Source organism: Drosophila biarmipes, unplaced genomic scaffold (assembly GCF_025231255.1).
Source record: "Drosophila biarmipes strain raj3 unplaced genomic scaffold, RU_DBia_V1.1 ptg000008l, whole genome shotgun sequence".
NCBI classification, from domain to species: domain Eukaryota; kingdom Metazoa; phylum Arthropoda; class Insecta; order Diptera; family Drosophilidae; genus Drosophila; species Drosophila biarmipes.
The window spans coordinates 3106652-3117373 of NW_026114529.1; positions in this window are offsets into that span (position 1 = coordinate 3106652).

Below are 10722 nucleotides of genomic sequence, written 5' to 3' on the forward strand. Positions count from 1 at the left end.
ATCAGACATTTATATATCTGGGATAGTGAGATTATTTATTTCTTCCTCTTCCAAATCCTTTTGGTTAATGTTAATAACTTCTTTTGATTCTGTTTCTTCACCAGCTTCAATTGTAAGAATAATTATAAGAATATTAGGTATTGATATATCGAGCTTGAACTTTTCTCTAATAGTTGTCAAATTGGATCTTAGTCTGATCAAAAACTTTGATACTTGATACCAATGATCTTTATTAAACGTATCTCAATGTTCATATATTAGTTATCGTTCTTCATTAAAGCATTTTACTAATATTTCTACGTGTTTAAAAACAGTGGTGGCAGTTTTCTGTTTTGGTCTATTCTGGATTAATGACTTATGCGATTTGTCAAATTCTGCTTTAATGATCGATAATTCTTTTGATAATTCATTCCATTCTATTTCTTAGATATCATCATAACAGTTGCTCTACCTAAGATTGGATGCTCGTCTATTCTTGATGTAACATTCAGAACCCGAATGGTCGTTAGTGCTATTAATTTTTATTCACTCGCTTGACTCATATATCTTTTTTAAACATTTATTATAAAGCTTGTACAATTTATAAAAGCAATTGACAACAATTATACTAACATTATATTTACGAATTCCAAATCAATGTTATTTGGTTATTACGTTAGCAATGCAATCCACTTACTTATCGTCTATAATAACTATAATGCTAAGCTGAAACGCTAGAAAGCGCGCATAGAAGAATAGAACTGCGAGCTTATTTACAAGCCGGACAAATCAAATGTGGTTGCTGATGCTTTCTCCTGCATCATTTTGTATGTAAACCACTTCAGTGCCGATACAGCCTCAACTTCAACAACGGACTCCGTTGCCACCGTCCACAGTGCGCTTCAAGGCTCCTCGGACTTACTTCATCACGCGGAAGCCCCTATTAACGTGTTTAGGAATCAACTTGTTTTTGACCCAGATAGGTTGGAGTATTATTTTGAAACCCCACATACGGGATACGTGCGTCACTGGATCCCCATTGATTGCGTATGAGATTTGCTACCCTGTTTAATAAAATACTTGAAGCCATTAATTATTAATGGCATAAAAATTCCTGAGAACTACTTGCAGTCCCTGCAAGAGCGCTGCCGGGAGAATCTTTCAGGGTACAAACGCATTACACAAAGACTGGTAACTGATGTAGCGGGCGAAGAAGAGAATAAAAAATAAGCGGCATTCTAGAGCCCACAGAAATCCAAAAGAGATGAAGTTACAGATCTGGGAAAAATTTTACTTCCCCTGAATGGTTAGCCGCATTAGGTCGTTGGTCTCTTCTTGCCAGGCCTGTTAAATGTTTAAATACGATAGACACCCGGCCAGACCGGAACCTCAACTAACCCCTATTCCTAGTTACCCATGCGAAATCCTGCACATTGACCTTTTAACGATCGAGATTCTCAAATTCCTGATTTGCATCGATTTATTCACAAAATTTGCCATACTTTTCCCAATAAAATCAATGTCAGCTGTCCATCTCCGCGAGAAGCTGACCGAAGTCCTGCATTATTTCCCAGCGCCAGAAACGATAGTCTCAGACAACAAAAGGGGCTCACTCTGCCCCACAGTGCTCAACTATTTACAATGCTTCGGAATAACCGTCTATTACACACCATCTCAGAAAAGTGAGGTGAACGGCCAGGTTGAAAGATTCCACACGACCTTCGTTGAAATATAACCGCGTCTAAAAATCGATAACCGTATCCTGAAGGTAACTGAGTTGGTTTTCATTACCGTGGACAGATATAAAAACTCTATCCACTCGGTGACGAACCGCAAGCCAGTCGACATCTTCCTCAACAGAACTTCCAGAATAAATTATCAGGGACAGACGCAGGAACACAGACGCAAGAAGACATAAGGGGGCTATTCCTGCATAGGCAGAAAATGTCAACCGATTGGCTCACTAGAAACAGAAATAGGCCGATACCCGTGTATGTTTCCAATAAACAGATCAAGAACAAAAATAAACATATATTCAAACCGGAGGAGGTAGGAGCTAGTGGTAGTGTCATGGTCAAAACTAAATAAGCAAAAATTTTCAATAGGTCTCACATAAAAAGTTAAAAATCTATTTAGCTGAAAACGTTTCACAAATCCTTTAAGAGAAACCCCTATACTTAGATTATATAAAAAACAAAAAAAAAACATAAAATTAAATATAATTGATTGAGTAATAACAATTAACAAAAAATATAAAACACGACCCTAAGACTAAATAGCAAATTAGCAAAATCGGGTGTCTCTGTCCCAAGTATATGCCTCACTATCCATGTCGCAATTGCTTTGCGCATCTTCAGATACGATACGCCCGTCGTTCCACTACAAAAATGCGTGGTGTGGCGTGTAAACGGGGTGTTTAAGCTCGCCCATGTATTCGACCTGGGGCAATTACAAAAGATTATCGACAAGACCACCGAGGAAACATCGGTGGTCACAGATACGAGAGTGGCATCACTAGTATACCATTATCTCGAAAGAGCCACCGATGGCATCAAGAGAATGAGGTCGGTCCACCGTAAGCCTAGGGCCTTAAACTGGCTAGGGTCAGCAAATGGGTCTCCGGGTCCCCGGATGCCTCGGACTGGAATACCATCCTCCAGTCCGAAAGCAGCATAGTGGAGAACAGTAACCAACAGATAAAAATAAACACCAAACCGTTTGACGCTACTCACGACACGATACAAAAACTCGACGTCATGACGGCAAGAACTCTACCGACGGGGATGTCCACTTGTCGACAATCCTAGTGCACAAAGCAATGATATTGCTTAAGCAGGTGGACGAAATGACTCGAGCCTGTCAAACCACTTGGATCAAAAAGAGATAGAAACCATTCCAGCGGAAGGTCGCAGTCTGCCATACCAAAATGAGGTGGAAGCTGTGGAATTTGCAGAACCCTCATTTTTGACCAACGGAATCCGCCTGCTATACGTGCTGGCGTTACCCAAAGTTGTAGACATTCGATACAAGCTGAAGCTCCTCTAACCGACGATCACTGAGGCCAAACAGGTGGTGCTGGGGTAGCACAGGATGGCGGTGGACACCCAAAAGACCTATGCGGTATTGGGAAACTGCCTCTCCATCGGAAATACGACCGTTTGCCAGGAAAAAAACTTATGGAAACTAGACGAGGCCAGCTGCATTCCCAGGCTCTTAAAAGGAGGACACGCTCTCTGCGATCACCTGAAAAACGACCAAGAGATAGTGGAGTTGGTCGACGACGGCACTCTGGAACGGTCATAGCGGACTCTGGGAAACGTCACCTACTGGGATCGTATAAAATCCAGTACGATAACGAGACCGTCATCGGGACAATGTCTTACAGCAGCTACTCGACACACATGTGATGGCCATGCCGGCCGTATTGAGCAAAGTGATCGCCACTGGATACCAGTTCGCGATTTAAGCCTGCAGAACTTAGGAAAAATATCGACAATATCTAACAACTTTTTATTCTCGATCCTAACAGAAGCAGCGACGATCCTCGGTTTCGCCTTGTTACTATACATCGCATGGAGAAAAATAACCTTCACCAAGGGCATTCCAACGCATCGAGGCACCGTCGAACTAGAGGCGTACACCATCAGTGCGGCCCCCATGAAGAGATGCTGATCTGCGGCACGCATATTTTCGAAGGGGGAAGAGTTAACAAATAACAGCACCGACTACATGAGTTAACAGTTAACAGCACCGACTACCTGCCTCCGCGCCCGTGCTGACTCGGCACAACAATATCCGCCGGCCAACATGCGCCGACCGGGCACCGACCCACTGGCCCGGGCACCAACCTACTTGCCCCGCCCCCATGCCAAGTCAGCACAGCAACATCCGCCAGCCTGCTGACTGCTCACCGTGCAAGTGGAGTACGGTGGGAAATGCAAGATCGGCAAAAGCTGACGCTGACGCCGACGTCGACGCCAAACCACTGAGGGCTGATGGTAACAGAAGAGAGAATGTACCGACACTCTGGATTTGACAGCGAATTACTTGGAATTGACGGAAAGCTTGGGACCTAACTCTCTGGACTACCGAGGATTTAACTCCGTCATGACTAGGTATTGAACAGGTCATTCTCCAGGACCAAGCCAAGCCAAGGAGAAGGACTTTACTTGCATGCACATATGTAAATAAGCGGTCAGAATGGGAAACATGCTGACTCGGCTCTAAGCGCGTTAAGCTAAGAGTGCAGATCATATTACGTTTGCCCTTGAAATGCATCGAGAAAACTTGTTAAGTTTTCTGCTTCCTTATGGTTAATGTTAATATCTTCTTTTGATTCTGTTTCTTCACCAGTTTCAATTATAAGAATAATTATAAGAATATTTGGTATTGATATATCGAGCTTGAACTTTTCTCTAATAGTTGTCAAATTGGATCTTAGTCTGGTCAAAAATGTGATACTTGATACCTTTATCTTTATTTCTTTCTTTTCTTTATTAAACTTATCTCAATGTTCATATATGAGTATTCGTTCTAAATTAAAGCATTTTACTAAAATTTCTACGTGTTTAAAAACAGTGCAGTTTTCTGTATTGGTCTATTCTGGATTAATGACTTATGCGATTTGTCAAATTCTGCTTTGGATAATTCGTTCCATTCCATTTCTTAGATATCATCACAACAATTGCTCTACCTAAGATTGGATGCTCGTCTATTCTTGATCTAACATTCACACCCGGAATGGTCTTTAGTGCTATTGATTTTTGGGTTGCAGTGTAGTGAAACAATGGTGGGGCATGACAGTTAAATGTGTACATAGAAAGAATTTCTACTGAAATCTTGGTCCCTTATATAAATTTTGATTCATTTCCTTGTTGTTGCTTAATAGGTAAAATGTAATTATATTTTTTCATCATTAATATTTATTGTAAGTGCGCTTTGTTTTCTTTTTTTTTTAATTTTGTCCAAGTCACTCGCTCGGCTCATATATCTTTTTTAAACATTTATTATAAAGCTTGTACAATTTATAAAAGCAATTGACAACAATTATACTAACATTATATTTACGAATTCCAAATCAATGTTATTTGGTTATTACGTTAGCAATGCAATCCACTTACTTATCGTCTACTATAGCCATTATTGTTTTGTTTAAATTATAATTGTAGTTATCATGTATTTCTTCTCTGAATTTAATTATCGAATTTCTCCTCATCTATTCTATTAGGGCCTTTCTTACCTATAGTTTCGCACAGCTTTACGGGCTACACTTCTAAACGAGCGGAAATGGTTCCGCACGATTTTACCAAAATGTTGTTTTATATTTAGTTTTAATATATAGTGATGATCCTCATCCTCTGCGTCAGCTGGTCCTCGCCGGTTGGCTGCACTGACGCTCGTTCGCAGGCGAAAGTGGCGGCCCCTCTCGCTTGTTGATCTGCTGCTAATGTCCGGGACCTATTGGCTTAGGCGGGTCCGGTGCCGGTTCTCACACTGGTCTTCGGCTTCATGCATGCGTAATTACATGTTGCAGAGTAGAGAGGTTCGGGGCAGTCGGTCGGGCAGATTTCTGCTCTTTTCGCCAGTAGCTTGGGATAGTTTTTCAAAGGATGATCGACGACGTGTACCACATAGGTAAAATTTTTTTACATCTACATCGACGATATTATCGTCTTCAGTAAAGAATACGGGCCTCACTGGAGTAACCTTCGCGCCATATTTGAAAAATTGAGGCAGGCCAAAAAGCAAGTGAATTTGGAAAAGACACAGCTTTTACGCACCCAAGTTGAATTTTTGGGTTAAGTGGTAACGGCGAATGGGATTCGCGGAGATAAAAAGAAGGTAAGAGCCATTAAAGAAATGCCTCCACCCACGAATTTGAAAGAACTTAAAAGTTTCCTAGGAATGACGTTTTATTATTGGAAATTTATCTGCGATTACGCTAAAGTCGCGAAACCTCTGACGATCGTCACAAGGTGAGACCACGCACAAATCAAGGCTTCTCAATCCAAGAATATTTCAATTTCGCTTGATGGAAAGGGAATGAGGGCCTTCGACGACTTGAAAACCATCCTCGCCTCTTCAGAGGTTATAGCATGCAGACTTTAATAAGCCTTTCCATCTGACCACCGATGCTTCCAATTACGCCATAGGGGCCATTCTCTCTCAAAGTGACGGCGGCTTAGACCGCCCAATCACCTATATTTCTGGGTCTTTGAACAAAACAGAGGAGAACTACACAGTAAACAAGAAAGAAGTGCTGGCAATAGTATGGGCCCTTGATTATTTACGATCCTACCTCTATGGTGCCGCGTCAATTAAAGTTTATACCGATCACCAACCCCTAACCTTTTCGTTAGGTAATCGGAACTGTAATGCTAAGCTGAAACGCTGGAAAGCGCGCATAGAAGAATACAACTGCGAGCTTATTTACAAGCCGGGTAAATCAAATGTGGTTGCTGATGCTTTCTCCCGCATCTTCTTATATGTAAACCACTTCAGTGCCGATACAGCCACAACATCAACAACTGACTCCGTTGCCACCGTCCACAGTGCGCTTCAAGACCCCTCGGACTTAATCCGTCACATGGAAGCCCCTATTAACGTGTTTAGGAATCAACTTGTTTTTGACCCAGATAGGTTGGAGTATTATTTTGAAACCCCAAATACGGGATACGTGCGTCACTGGATCCGGCTGGAACCGATTGGCTCAATAGAAACAGAAATAGGCCGATACCGTATAACCAAGGGGACACCCGTGTATGTTTCCAATAAACAGATCATGAACAAAAATAAACATATATTCAAACCGGAGGAGGTAGGAGCTAGTGATAGTGTCACGGTCAAAAGTAAATAAGCAAAAATTTTCAATAGGTCTCACATAAAAAGTTTAAAATCTATTAAGCTGAAAACGTTTCACAAATCCTTTGAGAGAAACCCCTATACTTAGACTATATATAAAAAATCATAAAATTAAATATAATTGATTATAATTGATTAAACACTACCCTAAGACTAAATACTAAATTAGCAAAATCGGTCCTCTCTCCCAAGTATATGTCTCACTATCCATGTCGCAATTGCTTTGCGCATCTTCAAATACGATACGCCCGTCGTTCCACTACAAAAATGCGTGGTGTAGCGTGTAAACGGGGTGTTTAAGCTCGCCCATGTATTCGACCTGGGGCAAATACAAAAGATTATCGACAAGACCGAGGAAACATCGGTGGTCACAGATACGAGAGTGGCGTCACTAATATACCATCATCTCGAAAAAGCCACCGATGGCCTCAAGAGAATGACGACGGCCCACCGTACGCCTAGGGCCATAAACTGGCTAGGATCGGCATGGAAATGGGTCGCCGCGTCCCCGGGTCCCCGGGTCTCAAGATGCCTTGGACTGGAATACCATCTCCAGTCCGAAAGCAGCATAGTGGAGAACAGTAACCAACAGATAAAAATAAACACCACACTGTTTGACGTTACTCACGACGCGATACAAAAACTCGACGTCATGACGGCAAGAGTGAACTCTATCGACGGGCAGGTCCAGTTGTCGACAATCCTAATGCACAAAGCAATGATATTGCTTAAGCAGGTGGACGAAATCACTCGAGCCTGTCAACTGGCGAAGGCGTCCGTGGTGAATACAAACCTCTTGGATCAAAAAGAGATAAAAACCATTCCAGCGGAAACTCGCAGTCTGCCATACCAAAATGTGGTGGGAGCTGTGGAATTTGCAGAACCCTCATTTTTGACCAAAGGAATCCGCCTGCTATACGTGCTGGCGTTACCCAAAGTTGTGGACATTCGATACAAGCTAATGCTCCTCTACCCGACGATCACTGAGGGCCTGTCAACTGGCGAAGGCGTCCGTAATGAATACAAACCTCTTGGATCAAAAAGAGATAAAAACCATTCCAGCGGAAACTCGCAGTCTGCCATACCAAAATGTGGTGGGAGCTGTGGAATTTGCAGAACCCTCATTTTTGACCAAAGGAATCCGCCTGCTATACGTGCTGGCGTTACCCAAAGTTGTGGACATTCGATACAAGCTAATGCTCCTCTACCCGACGATCACTGAGGGCCTGTCAACTGGCAAAGGCGTCCGTAATGAATACAAACCTCTTGGATCAAAAAGAGATAGAAACCATTCTAGCGGAAACTCGCAGTCTGCCATACCAAAATGTGGTGGAAGCTGTGGAATTCGCAGAACCCTCATTTTTGACCAACGGAACCCGCCTGCTATACGTGCTGGCGTTACCCAAAGTTGTAGACATTCTATACAAACTAAAGCTCCTCTATCCGACGATCACTGAGGGTAAACAGGTGGTGCTGGAGTACCACAGGATGGCGATGGACACCCAAAAAACCTATGCGGTATTGCCAGGAAAAAAACTTATGAAAACTAGACGAGGCCAGCTGCATTCCCAGGCTCTTAAAAGGAGGACACGCTCTATGCGATCACCTGAGAAACGACCAAGAGATAGTAGAGTTGGTCGATGACGGCACTCTGGAACGGTCATAGCGGACTCTGGGAAGCAGCTACTCGACACACATGTGATGGCCATGCCGGCCGTACTGAGCAAACTAACGTCCACTGGATACCAGTTCACGATTTAAGCCTGCAGAACTTAGGAAAAATATCGAAAATATCTAACAACTTTTTATTCTCGATCCTAATAGAAGCAGCGACGATCCTCGGTTTCTCCTTGTTACTATACATCGCATGGAGAAAAATAACCTCCACCAAGGGCATTCCAACGCATCGAGGCACCGTCGAACTGGAGGCGCACACCATCAGTGCGGCAGTGAAGAGATGCTGATCTGCGGGACGCAAATTTTCGAAGGGGGAAGAGTTAACAAATAACAGCACCGACTACATGAGTTAACAGTTAACAGCACCGACTACCTGCATCCGCGCCCGTGCTGACTCGGCACAACAATATCCGCCGGCCAACATGCGCCGACCGGGCACCGACCCACTGGCCCAAGCACCAACCTACTTGCCCCGCCCCCATGCCAAGTCAGCACAGCAACATCCGCCAGCCTGCTGACTGCTCACCGTGCAAGTGGAGTACGGTGGGAAATGCAAGATCGGCAAAAGCTGACGCTGACGCCGACGTCGACGCCAAACCACTGAGGGCTGATGGTAACAGAAGAGAGAATGTACCGACACTCTGGATTTGACAGCGAATTACTTGGAATTGACAGGAAGCTTGGGACCTAACTCTCTGGACTACCGAGGATTTAACTCCGTCATGACTAGGTATTGAACAGGTCATTCTCGAGGACCAGGTCTCTTTTGTAGCTCGAAAGTGATTCAATGCCAAGCTACTTGTACTGACTACTTGATCTTTATTTGTATTATTAAGTAATCTTATGAATGCATTTTTTGTTGTTGCTATTGTACTAGCTACGTAAATACCATTTATAATTTCTTGGTTTAGAATCAATACACTGTCTTCTTGGGAATTTAATTGAGTTTTTCAAATAACTTGGGATCTTGCTGGCAGAAGTATTGAGTTGTATGGCGTATGCTTAACCCACTGGTGACCTAGCTTTATGTGTAAGCGAAGTGTGGAATTCTATTGTTGGCACATAAATTGGAAATTTAAGGTTATCGGGTCTGATTATAAGCCAATCTTCAGATGGCTTGAAGTCTAATTGACAGTTGCATTTCCTTATGAAGGCGATAATATGCCATCGCATGGAATAGCAAAATGTAAATCCACGATATGAAAGTCGTGTTGGATTATATATTTAGTTCAATGTCAAGCTGTATCTCAATAGAGGTTAAAGTTTTTGATTTTGTAACCTACTGGCTTATTCCTTTTATATCCATTATATAGCTAACGTTTATGTCATGAAAGACATCAGAATTTTCTTTGATTATTGAAATGACTGCACCATTGTCTACTAAAATCAGCAGTTCTTTTCCTGTGGATAGGTTAGCAAAGGTAAAAAATATATCTGGCTGAGATTAATTACATGAACCATTTAATTTTCTACTGTTGGGTACTAAAAGGGTCTAGAGAGTTTTCCGATGTATTTTGGGCTACTTTCATATGGTTATTGGTGTTGTTGCTATTGTGGCCTCGATTGTTTCCTCTGTATTGACCTCTTCCATTATTAGGAATTGGAACTGTTGTAGTTGTTATAATTATTATAACGACCATAAAAGTTACCTCCGAAGTTTCTACGTCCGCGGTTTTCACCGCGCTGAGGATAATTTTTATAATAGAGGAGAGTATTTGGTTCTCCAGTTGCTTCTGTGCAACTATTTACGAATTTGGATATGGCATCATTCATGGTGTTGAAGGTGCCAGCCTGCATGATAAGTTTTACCTTATCAATTACTCAATTCTTTGTCATTGCCTTAACTTCAGATTGTGTAGAACAATGTGTGGCTAATTCAAGGGTTAGGCCGTCCGTTATGTACTCACTTTCTAGAGCTTTCGTCATCTGCTCAACCTCTGACGTGTATTGGTTAGCAGTTTTGTTTCGTTGCTGTAGGATCATCAGATTGGCTGATAGTACTTCTACAGTTTCGGCATTGACATTGCTTCTTAGCCCGGAATGTCTTCTGATATAGTTTTTTATTTCCGACTAGGTTTCTGGCGCCACCTTTTAGCTTTGTTTTTATTATCGAAATAGCTAATCGTTCTTGTTTGCCTTTTATTGATTCTATAATTTCCAATGCATCTGCTTTACCATTAAATACTGGTATAAGCTTTGATGCAG